Here is a 17,263-nt window from a genome sequence, read left to right on the forward strand (position 1 = left end):
CATCTGCCACATAGTCGCCCAATTAGACAGAGCATTGAGGTCTGCTTGTAAATTGGTGACATCCTGTAAGGACGTTATTGCACCACATAGCTTGGTATCATCTGCAAAGACGGAAATGTTACTCTTGATCCCAGACCCAATATCATTTATAAAGATATTAAAAAGTAAGGGTCCCAGCACTGAACCTTGGGGTACACCACTCATAACCTTAGACCATTCAGAGTAAGAATCATTAACCACTACTCTCTGAATTCTGTCTTTTAGCCAGTTTTCTATCCATCTACAAACTGATGTTTCCAAACCTGTAGACTTTACCTTACACATGAGCCGTGTGTGCGGAACAGTATCGAATGCTTTTGCAAAATCCAAATATATCACGTCCACCGCCACCCCTCTGTCCAAGGTTTTACTTACCACCTCATAAAAAGAAATCAGGTTTGTCTGACAACTTCTGTCTTTCATGAATCCATGCTGTCTGTTGCTCAAAATATTTTTTTCCTGCAAGAACTCATCTATGTGGTCTTTTATTAATCCCTCCAGTATCTTCCCAACTATAGAAGTTAAACTAACGGGTCTATAATTACTTGGTAAAGACTTTGTTCCCTTTTTAAATATAGGCACCACATTGGCCCTGCGCCAATCCAGTGGTACTATTCCTGTCATTAATGAGTCCCTAAAAATTAGATACAATGGCTTTGAAATTACAGAGCTCAATTCTTTTAGGATCCGTGGGTGGATGCCATCAGGTCCAGGTGCTTTCTCCACCTTTATTCTGTCCAAATATTTCTGGACCATATCACTTATGAGCCATTGTGGATTAGGGGCTGCGTCAGTACCACCCCCATTGTGGACATGAGCTCCCCCATGCTCCTTTGTATACACAGAGCTGAAGAAAGTATTTAATAAGTTAGCCTTCTCTTTGTCCCCAGTCACCCACTCCAGATTATTTTGCAAAGGGCCTACATGCTCAGACTTAACCTTTTTACTATTAATATATTTGAAGAATTTTTTGGGGTTTGTCCTACTGTCTTTTGCAATTTGTCTTTCATTTTGAATTTTTGCATCCTTGATTTCCTTTTTACATATTCTGTTAAATTCCTTGTAACATTTAAATGACACTAGTGTTCCTTCATTTTTATATTTTTTGAAAGCTCTTTTTTTATAGTTTATAGCTTTTTTAACTTTGGCCGTGAGCCACATCGGCTTTATTTTTAACCTTTTAAACGTATTGCCCATGGGAATATACTTTGCCGTGAGATCATAAACAAGCTTTTTGAAGAATTCCCATTTCTGTTCTGTGCCCATTGGTGCCAATATTCTCTCCCAGTCTAAGTCCTGGAGAGCAGCCCTCATCCTTGGAAAATTTGCTCTCTTGAAATTAAGTGTTTTTATCTTTCCCGTATGTGATTTTTGCTTACAGCTAACATCAAATGAAATCATGTTATGGTCACTGCTACCCAGATGTTCCTTTATCTGAACATTAGTAATACGTTCTGCATGGTTTGAGATTACCAGGTCCAACAGAGCATCATTCCTAGTTGGGGCCTCAATAAACTGTACCATAAAATTGTCCTGTAATAGGTTTACAAATTTTTGCCCTTTAACTGTCCCAGCAGTGCCATTACCCCAGTCAATTTCTGGGTAGTTAAAATCCCCCATTATTATCACTGTCCCAGCCCTTGCAGCCCTTTCTATCTGTGCAAGGAGCTGAGTCTCCACCTCCTCATTAACATTGGGTGGTCTATAACAAACTCCAATGATTAACTTTGAACTACGCGCATCTGTATGCAGTTCTACCCATAATGCCTCAGACTCATCACACTCTCCGCCCACCAGGTCCTCTTTCTCACTTGCTTTGAGATTATTTCTCACATACAGACAGACCCCTCCACCTTTCCTTTTTACTCTGTCTTTCCGAAAGAGTGCATAGCCAGGAATATTAATAGCCCAGTCATGTGAGGAATGAAGCCAAGTTTAAGCAATACCGATTACATCATAGCTCTCCTGATGCACCAGAGCTTCCAACTCGCCTATTTTGCTTGGCAGACTTCTGGCATTGGCGAACAAACATTTTAATGTATTAATATATTTTGACCGGTCACACACTATCCTCTTGGGTGTTCCAAGATTACAACTAGGACTTGCTACTATATTTACCTTGGGTTTATGTGCTTCGGTTACCCCACCACTAATGCCCCTAATATTACCCTCTGGAATATGCTCCACGCTGACTATCTCTATCTCTGAACCCACCCCCCCATCACCTAGTTTAAAAAACCCTCTAACTTTTTGGCCATCCTCAATCCCAGCTGATCTGCACCCTCCTCATTTAGGTGCAGTCCATCCCTTCTATAGTACCGGTTGTCGACTGAGAAGTCGTCCCAGTCCTCCAGGAACCCAAACCCCTCCTTACTACACCAGCTTTTGAGCCACTTGTTTACTTCCCTAATCTCCCTCTTCCTTTCTGGTGTGGCTCGATGTACTGGTAGTATTCCTGAGAATACTACCTTGGAGGTCCTTTTCCTCAACTTAGCTCCCAAGTCCCTAAAATCATTCTTTAGGACACTCCATCTGCCTCTGACTTTGTCATTGGTGCCAACGTGCACCATGACAGCTGGGTCTTCCCCAGCCCCTCTCAGTAATCTGTCCACCAGATCCGTGATGTGCCGAACCCGAGCGCCCGGCAGACAACATACAGTTCGGCACTTAAGGTTGTTGTTACAGATTGGCCTCTCTGTCCTCCTAAGAATTGAGTCCCCTACCACCAGAATCTGTCTTTCCTTTCCCTTCTCTCCCCCCCACTCTCACTGGAGGAGTTCTTCTCCTGGCAGCTAGGAGAATCCCTCAGCTCCAGCAGTGCTGGTCCCTGACTGGGATCACCAATGTCACTCAATGGAGCGTACTTATTGGGATGCTCCAGCCCTGGATCGGCCTCCCTGGCACTTGCCCCTCTACCCTTCCTGACTGTCACCCATCTACTCTCTGCTACTGCCTGCACCTCCTCGTCTCCACCCACCTCTGTGCTGGCCCCCGCCGGCACCTGCCGTGTACGTTCCTGGCTCTCATTTAGGGTGGAGGGTCCTCTCAGTGCTGACAGTTGCTTCCCCAGATTCAGAACCTGGGCTTCCAGGGAAACAATGTGCTTACATTTTGCACAGCAGTATTCACCCTCGATCAGATGATCAAGGAACGCATACATGCCGCAAGATGTACACCGAGTCGCCTCTCCACACCCGCCAGTCATCGTACCTATTAATTTAATGAGGATTAGAGATTATACCCAGTCCAAATTACATAACAACTAGCTTCCTGACACTAATACTCAACAAGACAGTACACAGGTACTCACAGACCACTGTGCACCCACAATACACAATTACTAATGATACACACACACTACTCAGACAACACTCAGGTACTCACACTACACAGGTACTATGACCCCTGTTATAACCTCCTGTTATAAACTCTGGGTTTTAACTCACCACTTTGACCAGTTCCACTTAGACAGAGTTCTCACAAACTCAAGATGAGCAGGCTCAAATGAGTTCTACACAAACTTATATAGACCTCAAGCACCTGTGCCCAATTAAACCCTCCCCTTAATTAGTAGGCTGAAGGAAGGAAAGGAAGAAAAAAAAAACCAAAAAAACACTATTTAAAAAGTGACAGAAAAGGGTATAAAAGCTACAAGAAAAAGCCCCAAAAGAACCTAAAAATGCAACCCAGCAGTCACCAGCAGGCAAAAAGCAAAACTTATTCACACTCCACTCAAGGCTCCACTGTTCAGCTTGCAACCAGCAGTTTGGCAATTTCACATGAGTTCAACCCAAACTTATATAGACCTCAAGCACCTGTGCCCAATTAAACCCTCCCCTTAATTAGTAGGCTGAAGGAAGGAAAGGAAGAAAAAAACCCCCAAAAAACACTATTTAAAAAGTGACAGAAAAGGGTATAAAAGCTACAAGAAAAAGCCCCAAAAGAACCTAAAAATGCAACCCAGCAGTCACCAGCAGGCAAAAAGCAAAACTTATTCACACTCCACTCAAGGCTCCACTGTTCAGCTTGCAACCAGCAGTTTGGCAATTTCACATGAGTTCAACCCAAACTTATATAGACCTCAAGCACCTGTGCCCAATTAAACCCTCCCCTTAATTAGTAGGCTGAAGGAAGGAAAGGAAGAAAAAAACCCCCAAAAAACACTATTTAAAAAGTGACAGAAAAGGGTATAAAAGCTACAAGAAAAAGCCCCAAAAGAACCTAAAAATGCAACCCAGCAGTCACCAGCAGGCAAAAAGCAAAACTTATTCACACTCCACTCAAGGCTCCACTGTTCAGCTTGCAACCAGCAGTTTGGCAATTTCACATGAGTTCAACCCAAACTTATATAGACCTCAAGCACCTGTGCCTAATTAAACCCTCCCCTTAATTAGTAGGCTGAAGGAAGGAAAGGGAGAAAAAAAAAAACACTATTTAAAAAGTGACAGAAAAGGGTATAAAAGCTACAAGAAAAAGCCCCAAAAGAACCTAAAAATAAGTCCTTACCTTAAAATGTTTGTTACCCCAGCATTTCAAATTCCTGATATGCGCCTGCTATACCATGTACTTAAATGAAAAAGTATCTCTTTTTTGCTTCCTTTGTGTGAAATCTCTGGTGTTCCTGCCGGTCCCTCTGCTTTCCTGTTAAATACTGACCACAATAAGCAGGAGAGCTCATTGTGGTCAGTTCCCTAGCTGTGCTGGGAACTCAGGCTGCTCTCCTCCAATGATCAGACTTGTGCTGACATGCTCCCACTGCAGAGCCATTCACTGGGAAGATCAGTGTGCTGTTGCTTCTCCTCCCTCTAGCTTTAATGCAGCTGAGAACAGAGTAAACAGAGGAAATGTTATCAAAAAAGATATTTATAATTTTTTTTAAAATCTATACACAAATGTTTGCCTTTCATTTAAATTTTAAACTGAATGGTTTGTTTTACAAGGTGATGGTTTACAATCACTTTAAATCATTGAAAGGCATATACAGAAATATACTATCGAACTAAAAAAATTAAAAATTAGCACCAGTCACACCTTGCTCTAATGGTAGCTGCGAGTGAAGCTGCCAACTCACCCTGGGATTGATGCTGACTATTGAAGATGGCTGCCTTTTTTTCCCCCTGAGGTAATGGTGACTGGAAGTGAAACTGACAGTTTTGTTGATTATTAAAGATGGCTGCCGTCCTCTCCCTGAGGTAATGGTGGCTGTGGGTGAAAACTGACAGTTTCTCTGAAATAGTACTGACTGGTAAACATGGCTATGTAAAGATCATGTGTACTGGGCTCTAAAATAGAGGTGTGTATAGCAGCTATGCTGTTCACATTCAGCTATTACATTTTATCTGTCTTAAAACTAAAGATCCAGTAGCTCTGATTCCTTCCCCCCTCCTTCCTTCAATATATACAATACACAAACTGTTAACTGATTGTCAGATCACCTTGAGGCTAGGTGACAGAGGCACACCGTTGAGATCAGGAGTGCACCGCAAGGTAGTGGACCCTACGGCAGACTGCTGCAAATGGGAGTCAAGGTGGTAAGGAAGGCAGGGCCGCTGGAACATCAAGACAGATCCCACCGGGGTTAGAGTGTAAGATTCCCTAGGGCGCAGAGTCTAAGAGCTAGCATGTGTTCACCAGAGCCTCTAATGGTGAGGATGGACTGGGATGCAACTGGCTCCAGGTCGCAACCCCCAGGATCCCCAACTCACGCCCACAGTAGGCAACAGGAGGATAGGGATAGTAAGGAAATAAGCCAAGGTCAGGGCCACAAGCAGACAAGGACAACAGAGTTCACGCCAAAGTTTCAGGGTCACAGGCAAACAGGGATAGTCGGGACACGCCAAAAGGTCAGGGTCACAAGCAGACAAGAATAGTAGAGAACACGCCAAGGTCTGTAACAGAAACAAATGTAGAGCACACGGCAGGCAGGAAATAGGGAGCCAAACACACAAAGGATGATCAGCAGGGTTGGCCTGCAGTGCACAGGTTAATATAGAGTTCTCTGATAGGAGTTAGGGTTAGAGCCATGTTAGAGGAGGGATTATAAAAGCAGTCAAGAGTCGGCTGGTCTCTAGAGATGAACACATGGAGACAGGTAGGCTGACAGAAAAGCTCTATTGCATAACCATTAGGGATGAGCTTTGTGTTCGAGTCGGCTGTTCGTTCCGTTCGGCGAAGTCCGAACATTTTGGTCCGTTCGCGCCAAATTCGTGTGGCGCTCATGGCCCACAATGCACTGCGATGGCGCAGTGCATTGCTGGCTCATGATTGGCCAAGCATGCACTGTGACCCCGCATGCTTGGCCAATCGCAGCGCCAGCAGCGAGGAGAGCCATGATTGGCCACAGGCAGGATGCTCAGGCTGTGTAGTGCACGCCCCACACTATATAAGGCCGCCAGCGCGGCGGCCTTGTGTAGTGTGTTGGCGTCTGAAGCAGTGGGTGTTCTGTGTACCTTCAACACAGTACACACCGATCGTTTTCGGCCGATTTTCGATCTTGCTGTTGTGTAGTGGTTGTTGTCTGCGTGCCCTGACCGCAGTATACACTGCTATATTCACCTCACCTATATAGCTAGTGATCTATCTTTTATAATAGAGCTTGCAGTCAGTAGTGTTAGGAGCTAGTGCGTGCTGTCTGCGTGCTCTGTACCCAGTACATACCGCTATATCCACCTACATAGCTGTTCTCTATTTGAGCCCACTTGCCATCTGCAGGAGTTATTGGAAGTTGTGTTTGCCTCCAGCACAGCACAGTATACATCTGTATATACCCCTTTATCTCTGGTGTTCTATAATAAAGGCATCTGCAGGAGTTAGTGGGTGTTCTGTGTACCTTCAACACAGTACACACCGATCGTTTTCGATCTTGCTGTTGTGTAGTGGGTTACTTTTTACCAAAGATATGTAGCAGTATACATCTTGGCCAAAATTTATGAAGAAAAATTATTTGCAAAATTTTGTATCAGAAACAGAGAAAATGCATTTTTTTAACAGAATTTTCAGTTTTTCTCATTTATAGCACAAAAAATAAAAAACTCAGCGGTGATTAAATACCACCAAAAGATAGCTCTATGTGTGTGAAAAAAGGACACAAATTTCATATGGGTACAGTGTTGCATGACTGCATAATTGTCATTCAAAATGCGAGAGCACCGACAGCTGAAATTTGTTCTATAATAAAGGCATCTGCAGGAGTTAGTGGGTGTTGTGTGCCTCTAGCACAATATACACTACCCAACTGGCTGTGTTTGATGGCACAGTGGCAGCCTTTGATGGCAAAGTGGCTGCGTTTGATGTTTTTTTTTTCAAATTTTTTTTTTTTAAAGTTTGTTTGCGCCCCCCTAAAAAATTTTAACACCAGCCGCCACTGAATAAAACCAAACACATTAAACCTCATAAATAATACAATATGGCACAAATTATTTTCATTGGAGTATTATGGTCACAGCTTTATTAGTTAAAAGATCATAACAATAACATGATTTAGACACCATTCTTTAAAAACATACAAGAATTCTGACACAACCATTAAAGCCAGGTCCTTGACAATGCCACCCAATACCATGTTCTGTTTTAAGCCTGTACTGGTTGATGCCATCAGCCCAATTTTTCTGCCCCTGTTTAACAGGGGCGTTTAATTACAATTTTTGATGCAATGCTTTGCAGCAGGGCTAATTCCTGCAATAAAACTAGAGTATATGGCAGAGGTTGCAGTGTGGTGGCACCAGCACCAGTGCCTAAGGCCCAATTTTTCTGCCCCTGTTTAACAGGGGCGTTTAATTACAATTTTTGATGCAATGCTTTGCAGCAGGGCTAATTCCTGCAATAAAACTAGAGTATATGGCAGAGGTTGCAGTGTGGTGGCACCAGCACCAGTGCCTAAGGCCCAATTTTTCTGCCCCTGTTTAACAGGGGCGTTTAAGTACAATTTTTGATGCAATGCTTTGCAGCAGGGCTAATTCCTGCAATAAAACTAGAGTATATGGGAGAGGTTGCAGTGTGGTGGCACCAGCAGCAGTGCCTAAGGCCACATTTTTCTGCCCCTGTTTAACAGGGACATGTAATTACAATTCTTGATATAATATTTCACAGGAGGGCCCCTTCCTGTGCCCACCCAGAGTAACGGTGAGGACTTATAGTGTTGTGGCACCAGCACCACAACCACCAAAGGTCAATTTTTCTACCACTGTTCAACAATGGCATGTAATTACAATTCTTGATATAATCGTTCACAGCAGGGCGCTCCAGCGCCCACCAAGAGTCACTTTGAGGGCTTACAATGTTGTGGCAAAACCAACACCTTGTTCCGCCATTTCTGCAGAGCATATAGGGCAGGCCCCTACTTTCAAACATCCAATTTACAAACATCTCCTACTTGCAAACGGAAGGAGACAACAGCAAGTGAGATGAAAAAAGATGGACGACAAAACAAATTATACAGGGGTGATAACCCTTCCCTATGTTTTCCAAAAAGCTTAAAAATTGTTTTTTTGACTGGAGCTACACTTTAAAAATGTACCAGTTGAAAATTACAAACAGATTCAACTTAACACAACAAACCTACACAGTCCCTGTCTTGTTTGCACCGCCTGTATACTGCTGTTCTGAGTATATAGGGCCTGGGGGCCACACGCATTTCCTTTTTTTAATATGGGTACAGGGTTCCCCTTAATATGCGTACAAGACCCAAATAGGCTGGTAATGGGCAGGGAGGGCTACCCATGCCATTTTTCTCAATGATTTTCAACCATATTGCAGGAACCAGATATAACATTAAAACCACAAGCAGTTTTAAATGGTGTTATTTCCATTTAATGTCATTTTGTGCAGGGACTGTTCTAAACACGGGAAACACGTGGCACTTCACAGGCATACTACAGACACCCCCCAGGCACCATATTTAAAGGAATATTTCACTTTTTTTTCACTTTAATCGTCATTAAAATCAGTGCTCCCGCCAAAATGGCCATTTTTAAAAACATTTTAGGCATTGACCCATGTCCCCTGGGGCAGGAGCCAGGTCCCCAAACCCTTTTTAGGACAGTATCTTGCATATTAGCCGTTAAAATTGGCACTTTTAATTTCGAACGTTCGAGTCCCATAGACTTCAATGGGGTTCTAAAGTTCGTTCGAATTTGGGGTCCGTTCGAAAGTTCTGGTGCGAACCGAACCGGGGCGTGTTCGACTCATCCCTAATAACCATGACACTGATGCCAGAACCTTATCAATTCGTTAATCAAACACAGGTCTTTCCATTACTCAATCCACACTTTAAGTCTAGAAACCCTAATAAAACTGTCACCCTCACAAGTTGAGCAAACCGGAGAACTAACAGATAGCAGTCGTAAATAGCTCAGTTGACACACACATCTGCAGAAAGGTTAGCAGTCAGGGGCGGACTGACCATTAGGGCCCCATGGCCAGTAGGGGGCCCCATGAGCAGCAACAGTCACACTCTTTAAGAAGGTCTTCCATTACAGCTCAATTCCAGGGTTTGTCAGTAGCAGTGTCATTACTTCTAAATACACACACTCCCCAGCGGTTTATGTATTTAGAAGTTCTGAGTCTTTTTTCTGTCTCACCCCCTCAGTGATCACCTGCACACTCGCTCTGTGTTCCTCTTAGTCAGATCCCCCTTCAGTGCAGTGTGATGGGAGAACTCGAAGGAGGGGCATAGCTACTGCTGACTACTGCACGCTGTATGCAGAGAGGGAGCTGAGCTGAGTGAGTGAGGAAAGTTTAATGGAGGTAAGTTGCTGCAGAGCACACAATAGAAGGTTTCATGTCAGGAGAAAATGTTTGTGGCAACATGTGAAGGGTTAAGTAAGGTGACAAGGAGGGTTGAAATAGCAGGTAACTGAGTGTGTGTGTGTGTGTGTGTCGGAGCTGGCAGAGTTTGCAGCCCCCCCACCCTAGCTGACAGACATTGGGACAGATATCTCCTAAGCAGGCACACAGCACTAATCACTATCTATCTACATAAACTATAAACTACATCACTCTGTATGTCCCAGAAAATGAGAAGGTAATTTATGACCTTTCCATTTAACCCTGTGTTATGCACACCCTGTACAGTGAAGTGTACACTTACCACATAAACTATACACTCTATATAGAAAACAACATTCCTCAATAAACATATCAGAGTACAATGTTCATGGCAATTTGCATGGTACCACAAATGTATGAACACTGATCATTTAAAGAATCATGCATGTTTATGGAGAATAGATTTTTTTTATGTGCTAAGGCCCCTTTCACACGGGCTTTCCGATCAGGTCTGCCTGTCAGTTTTTCAGGTGGACCTGATTGGACACTCCAGTCTCCCCTATGGTGTGACGGATGTCAGCGGTGACATGTCTGCTTACACGCGCTGCTATCCAATCTGATCCTGTCCAGATGGATGGTGGATGGTGGTCCTATTTTCCATCCGTCTGGTGGATCGGATGAAAATGGACAAACAGTCCGTTTTCATCCAATCTCCCCGTACAGGTCCGTCTCTGTACAGTGAGTGGAGAATGATCTGTCATCCTACCTGCTCAGCGGGAATTAGCGGATTAATCCCCCTGAGCAAAGCGGAGCCCGTTAAAATGAACGTGCCCCATGTGAAAGGGACCTTACAGTTAGGGCATGGTTCACACCTGCAGGTGCTACCAAGCATGGATATGTTTTTCACATATCACATGTAGGGCAGCCCATTCATTTCAATGGGCTGCCCTACATGCAAGCAACATGGAAAAGTCATGAAAGAGATCAGTTTCATGGGCACATTTGCAGATGCATGGGGGTGCAATTAACAATTAAAGGGGTTGTAAAGGTAAATGTTTTTTCACCTTAATGCATTCTATGCATTAAGGTGAAAAAACGTCTGACAGTCCCGGCGCCCCCAGCCCCCCGTTTTACTTACCTCACCCCTTGAAAGTCCCACGATCGTCCCCCGACGTCCTTTCCACCGTTCAGCCTGGCCGCTGATTGGCTGGAGTGGATGGATGGAAAGCAGCGCAGCCATTGGCTCGCGCTGCTGTCAATCACATCCACTGACGCGGAGCACCGGGGGGCGGGACCGTGTGATACAGCGAGTGGCTATAGCCGCCGGCTGTATCACGGGAGCGCGCCCGCAGATGCTTCTCACCATGCGAGGGAGCTCGCATTAACGTGAGAAGCACCTGCAGGAGGAAGCCGAGACAGCCACCGAGGGACCCCAGAAGAGCAGGTTTGGGGCCACTCTGTGCAAAACGAGATGCACAGTGGAGGTAAGTATAACATGTTTGTTATTTAAAAAAAAAAAAATTCACTTTACAATCACTTTAATAGAACTGCTGTGCATCTGCTAAAGGGCAGCTAATCTCTGTGCATGTTGGGAAATCATACACTTTTGCATGTATTCCCCACATGCATAGATGTGAACTTAGCCATGGAGAGAGGGATGGGGTGAGGGAGAGAGAGGGGTGGGGGGGGAGAGGGGTGGGGGGGAGATAAAGGTGAGAGAGGGGAGGGGGTGAGAGAGGGGGAGAGGGAGAGAGAGGGGGGAGGGGGTATGAGAGAGGTGGAATAGGAGAGAGAGAGGGGGTGGGTGAAAGTGACCCCCTATCCCCTGCCTGCAGTCCCTCATGTGCCCCTTTGTCCCAGCCCCTGTCTGTGGGTAGGTGTGTGTGTGATGCACCTACCTCGTGCCCATCCTCGTCCTCTGGGCCCTTGGTCAGCCTATCTTCCTTCTTGTTGATGATAGTGACAGCTAGGAGAGGAGGCTGGAGAAAGTGTGCAGGCTCTGGGAGTTTTCTGGGGATGCCACAACCGCTGCTGCTCAGGTCAGGGAGCCCTGTGCTGCTTACTGGAGCCGCTGATCGCTGTTTCAAGATGCTGCTGCTGCTGTGGGCTCCACTTCACTCTCCAGGCTCATAGCATGACAAAGAGGTGGTAGCGGCAGGGCTCAGCTTAAAGGGCAGCTGCTTTAGATCCCAGGAGCACTAGCGTGGAGGAGGAGGAAGTGAGAGTACAGACTCCCCCACAAACCACCCCCTCTATTAGTACAGACCTCCCTCTGGACAAACCACCCCCTCTCCATTAGTAGAGACACCCCGGACAAACCCCCCATTAGTACAGACTCCCACAAACCACCCCCTCCATTAGTACAGACCCCCCAAAAACTACCCTCCCATTAGTACAGACCCCCACAAACCACCCCTCATTAGTGCAGACCCCTCCACAAACCCCCCATTTCGTCCTCAGACATTGTGTGGGGACCCCAAACTGCTCTGACGGTTTTTGGCATTACAGCACATGCGAGTTTGAGTTTCCACAGATATTATAAAAGTGTGTACGACCCTTGGAATATATATTCTCTTGGGTCAGATACATCCGGTAAGCCCACATCTGCTGAGGTGGTGGTATCGGCACATGGGTGTTTGCATGTTAACCCTTTCATTCATAACTGTTCATAGTAAACCTGCCTTGCAAAAGTATTCACCCCTTTGGCTTTTTACCAATTTTGTTACATTACAACCTTTAGTTCAATGTTTTTTTTTAATCTGAATTATATGTGATGGATCAGAACACAATAGTTTAAGTTGACGAAGTAAAATTAGAAAATAGATACATAAAACTATTTTTCAGAAATAAAAAAACTGATAATTGGCATGTGCATATGTAATCACCCCCTTTGTTATGAAGCCCATAAAAAGCTCTGGGGCAACCAATTACCTCCAGAAGTCACATAATTAATGAAATGATGTCCACCTGCGTGCAATCTAAGTGTCACGTGATCTGTCATTACATATACACACCTTTTTCAAAGGCCGCAGAGGCTGCAACACTTAAGCAAGAGGCACCACTAACCAAACATTGCCATGAAGACCAAGGTACTCTCCAAACAAGTAAAGTACAATGTTGTTGAGAAGAACATGTTGGGGTTAGGTTATAAAAAAATATGCAAATCTTTGATGATCCCTAGGAGCACCATCAAATCTATCATAACTAAATGGAAAGAACATGGCACAACAGCAAAGCTGCCAAGAGACGGCCGCACACCAAAACTCACAGACCGGGAAAGGAATTAATCAGAGAGGCAGCACAGAGGCCTAAGGTAACCCTGGAGGAGCTGCAGAGTTTCACAGCAGAGACTGGAGTATCTGTACATAGGACAACAATAAGCCGTGCACTCCATAGAGTTGGGCTTTATGGCAGGGTGGTCTTCTTGCATAATTAGTAATTCTAGGAATGATATAGTCTTCTCACTGATGTCCCAAGACAGTTTGATATTTCTGTAATTTTTATTTAAATCTTCCAGAAAGAGGACCAAATGATTTCGTTCTCCCTTACATAAAATGAAAATGTCATCAATATATCTGTTGAAGATGGCCAATTCACCCGGTGTATTTGTGAAGACTGTTTCTTCTTCCCATTGTGCCATAAACAGACTTCGCTGGGTGCGAATTATGCTCCCATAGCAACTCCTGTTTCTTGATGATAATAATTTCAGTTATACCAGAAGTAGCTGTTCTTCAAGCAAAAGTCCAGACATTTAACAAGATACTTTCTTTGAACACTGAGTAACGTGGTGTGTGTTCTTAAACCCCATTTGACAGCTTTGCTTGCTTGGTGGTGGAATATTATGGTGTACAATGAAGACACATCAATCGTGGCCATGATCCAGGGGCCTTCTTCTTTTGGTATCTCTTCTATAATTTGTAGTATGTACTTGGTGTGCCTTTGATAGTCTCTTGTATTTTGTACTGCTGGCTGTAAATAGTTGTCAATGTACTGACCCATTCTGGCTGTAAGTGAATCTATTCAATTTACTATTGGCCTAGGAGGTGGATTGACTTTATCTTTGTGTATCTTCAGCAACTAATATATAATTGGCGTACAACAGGGTTCTGTTATTAAAAATGTAGCTTCCTTTTTGTTGACTATGTTCCTTTTTAGACCCAAATGTACTACTCGTTTGAGTGCTTTCCTGCATTTGAACAGAGGATTGTTTAATGATCAACTGTATGTTGGGCGGCACAGTGGTGTGATGGGTAGCACTCTCACCTAGCAGTAAAAAAGGTTGCTGGTTTGTATCCCAACCATGACACTACCTGCCTGGAGTTTGCATGTTCTCCCTGTGCCTGCGTGGGTTTCCTCCGGGTACTCCGGTTTCCTCCCACACTCCAAAGACATGCTGGTAGGTTAATTGGCTTCTGTAAAAAATGGCCCTAGTATATTAATGAGGACCTTGGATGGTGGGCTCTTTGAGGGTAGGGGCCGATGTAAGTGTGCAATGTACAATGTACAGGGATGGGGACAATTTTAGACACTCACTCAGGTTGAATTGGATGGACTGGTGTCTTTATTCAACCTTACTAACTCTGTATGTACTCTCATCCTCTAGTAATTTATTCATGCTTTCATTTTATTGTTCTTTAGAAAGGATCACAATGCCTCCTCTTTTATCTGCCGGTCGAATAACCAGATCTTGCCTCTTTGTAAGTTTCCAAATGCTGCTTTTTCTGTAATTTGGTTCTTCCTTTTTCTTGATCTTGAGGTCCCTCAAATCTTGTAAAACCACTCTCTTAAACACCTTGATATGTTTATTGTCATTAGTTGGAGGATTAAAGATAGATTAGTTTCTTTTTTTTTTTTATCAGAAAAAGTTTTTATTAGAAAAACATAATGGTACAAGACATCCATACAATGGCCTCACATAATGAGAACACACACAATATGAAATCAGAGTAACAAACATAATCTTCCCAGAAACAGCAGATCAAGGAGGTGCAGTAAATGAGAATAAGGGAGACCGGATAATAGACAGGATGTCAGCAAATCTGTCCTCAGCATAAGAAGCAAGAGGGAAGAAGGAGAAAGCTATCGTGCAGTTACAGTATTCAAATTTTTCATTTTCTTATTCAAAAGAAACAAAATAAAAAAAAAACAGAAAAAGAAAGCAGAATAAACTAGGGGGAGGGAGAGATAGTCAGAGATCCCTGAGCCACAGAACACATAGAAATAGTACCGTACACAATACCCACAATTATTAGCATTCAATAGCATGCTTCAACAATTGTATACAACCAAACCAAACAGGTAAGACAGGACCCATGGTAAATGTCAAGGTCAAATCAGCCCTGCAGTAACCTATTCTGAATCAACTGGTGCGGTGCCAGACCTGGGACGTCCAGCCAGTCCTGCCACATATTATAAAACTTTTGGGGGGTATTCCTATGTTGGTATGCCAGCTTCTCACGTATCAACATCCCGTTAACCCGATCAATCCACTGTTGCCTGCTGGGTACCCTGGGCGTGATCCACATCTGGGCTATCAGTTTACGAGCCATATAAAGCAGCCTGAGAATCGCCGTGCAGACGGCCGGGGTAAGGGACTCTTCGTCCAGGGCCCCCAACAGGCATATCACCGGGCTTGTGGGAATCATGATTCGAAATACCTGATGAATAGTTTCCAGAATCGTAGTCCAATAACGATTCAGTTTAGGGCACTTCCAGAACATATGGAGAAGGTCACCGTGGTCTCTTTTACATTTAGGGCACAGGGGGGAGTCCCGGAGGCCCCAAGCATACAATTTAGCTGGTGTCTTATAGGCTCTATGTAACAAATAAAGATGGAAAAGTCTCTGGGAGGCCGACACTGATACCCTGTGGGCAGACATAAGACAGAGATCCCAGGTCTCACCATCTAGAGGTCCTAGGTCCCCTTCCCATCCACGCCTGCACGGCAACATAGCCGAGTCTTGAAGCACCCCGGTAATAATGGCATACCCCTTAGAAATCATACCCTTCCTACTGGCCGTCATCATGATAGAGTGTATAATTGCATGGTCAACCAAGGCAAGTGGGGTAGCTCTGGACTGAGATTGTAAGGCGTGTCTCAATTGAAGGTATTTAAAAAAATCAGTGCGTGGTAGTGCGAACTCCCTCTGTAGCTCCAAAAAAGACTTAAGAGTAGGGCCATTGTATAATTGGGTCAAGTATTCCAGACCTTTCACCTGCCAGCTGCGGAAACCCTTGAGTCTCAGCAGCTGATAATAAAAACCATTGTCCCAAATAGGGGTAAGAGAAAAAAAGCCCTGGATTTTCAACAGTCGCTTAACATATTTCCAGATTGTGTTTAATAAGACCACAGTCGGAGCACCCTTAGGAAGATGAGGGAAGCCCGCCTCTAAGTTTGAGAACGCTACACGGTGGTGAGCCGTATGGCTCAGCAACTTGCGAACAGGGTCCAGTGAATCTTCCAGTCCCCAGCCACCAAGCTGCTGTAGTTGAGACGCCAAAAAATAGGCCCTGGCATGTGGAACAGCCAGGCCCCCGTCCTCTTTACCATATTGTAACGTTCGCAGACTAATCCTGGCAGCTTTTTTACGCCAAATTAATTCTCTGAATTGGGAGTCTATTTTGTCAAACCAGTACTTATCCACACCGGGGAGTTGTGGCAAACGTATAATAATTGGGGAGCCCAGACCATTTTTATAAGATTAGCCCGCCCCACCACTGATAACGGTAATTTGCACCAAGCCTTGCATTTTTCCCTAAATTTAGTCAGCAGGGGGACCAGGTTTAATTGAACATAATGTGCGACCTCTCGGGAAACCTGCACCCCCAGATACCTAAAAGTGGACACCACTTGAATCATAGCTGCACAGTCAGGGAGGGGGGTCGGTATGGGGTCTAGGGGTAAGAGTACTGACTTATTCCAGTTAATAGAAAAGCCAGAAAGAGCACCAAAGTCCGTAATTAGGGTCATAACGGCCGACAGGGAGCCCTGCGTGTCACCTAGGTATAACAAAGTATCGTCTGCATAGAGCGATACTACATCCACACCCGTGTTACGAATAAATCCTTTAATACCAGCATCTCCCCTGATCCTAGCAGCAAGAGGCTCGAGAGCCAGAGCAAAGAGCAAGGGAGATAAAGGGCAACCCTGCCTGGTACCACGAAACAAGGGAAAGGGTTCCGACGTTGCAGAGTTAACCCTAATCCTAGCTACAGGGTTAGCATAAAGTAGTCTGACCCATCCAATAAACCGTCTGCCTAGGCCCATCTTTTCCAAAACCTTCCACAGGTAAGGCCATTCGACACTGTCGAAGGCCTTAGCTGCATCCAGCGAAAGGATGGCTCGGTTACCAGGGTTTAATACAGGGATTTAAATATTTAGATAAAGACGTCGTATGTTGTGTGCCGTGGATCTCGTGGGTATAAAACCCGCCTGGTCATAGTGCACTAACTTCTGAAT

At 44.6% G+C, this 17,263-nt stretch overlaps 1 protein-coding gene across 2 annotated transcripts in view; it reads left to right on the plus strand.

The window, feature by feature from the left end:
* GPR179 (G protein-coupled receptor 179) overlaps positions 1–17,263 on the plus strand; it is a 482,412-nt gene that overhangs the window by 63,590 nt on the left and 401,559 nt on the right. The window lies entirely within an intron of this gene.

The sequence above is a fragment of the Lithobates pipiens genome, unplaced genomic scaffold, assembly GCF_037356315.1.
Source record: "Lithobates pipiens isolate NorthernLeopardFrog02 unplaced genomic scaffold, aLitPip1_a1.2 Scaffold_28, whole genome shotgun sequence".
Taxonomy (NCBI): Eukaryota; Metazoa; Chordata; class Amphibia; order Anura; family Ranidae; genus Lithobates; species Lithobates pipiens.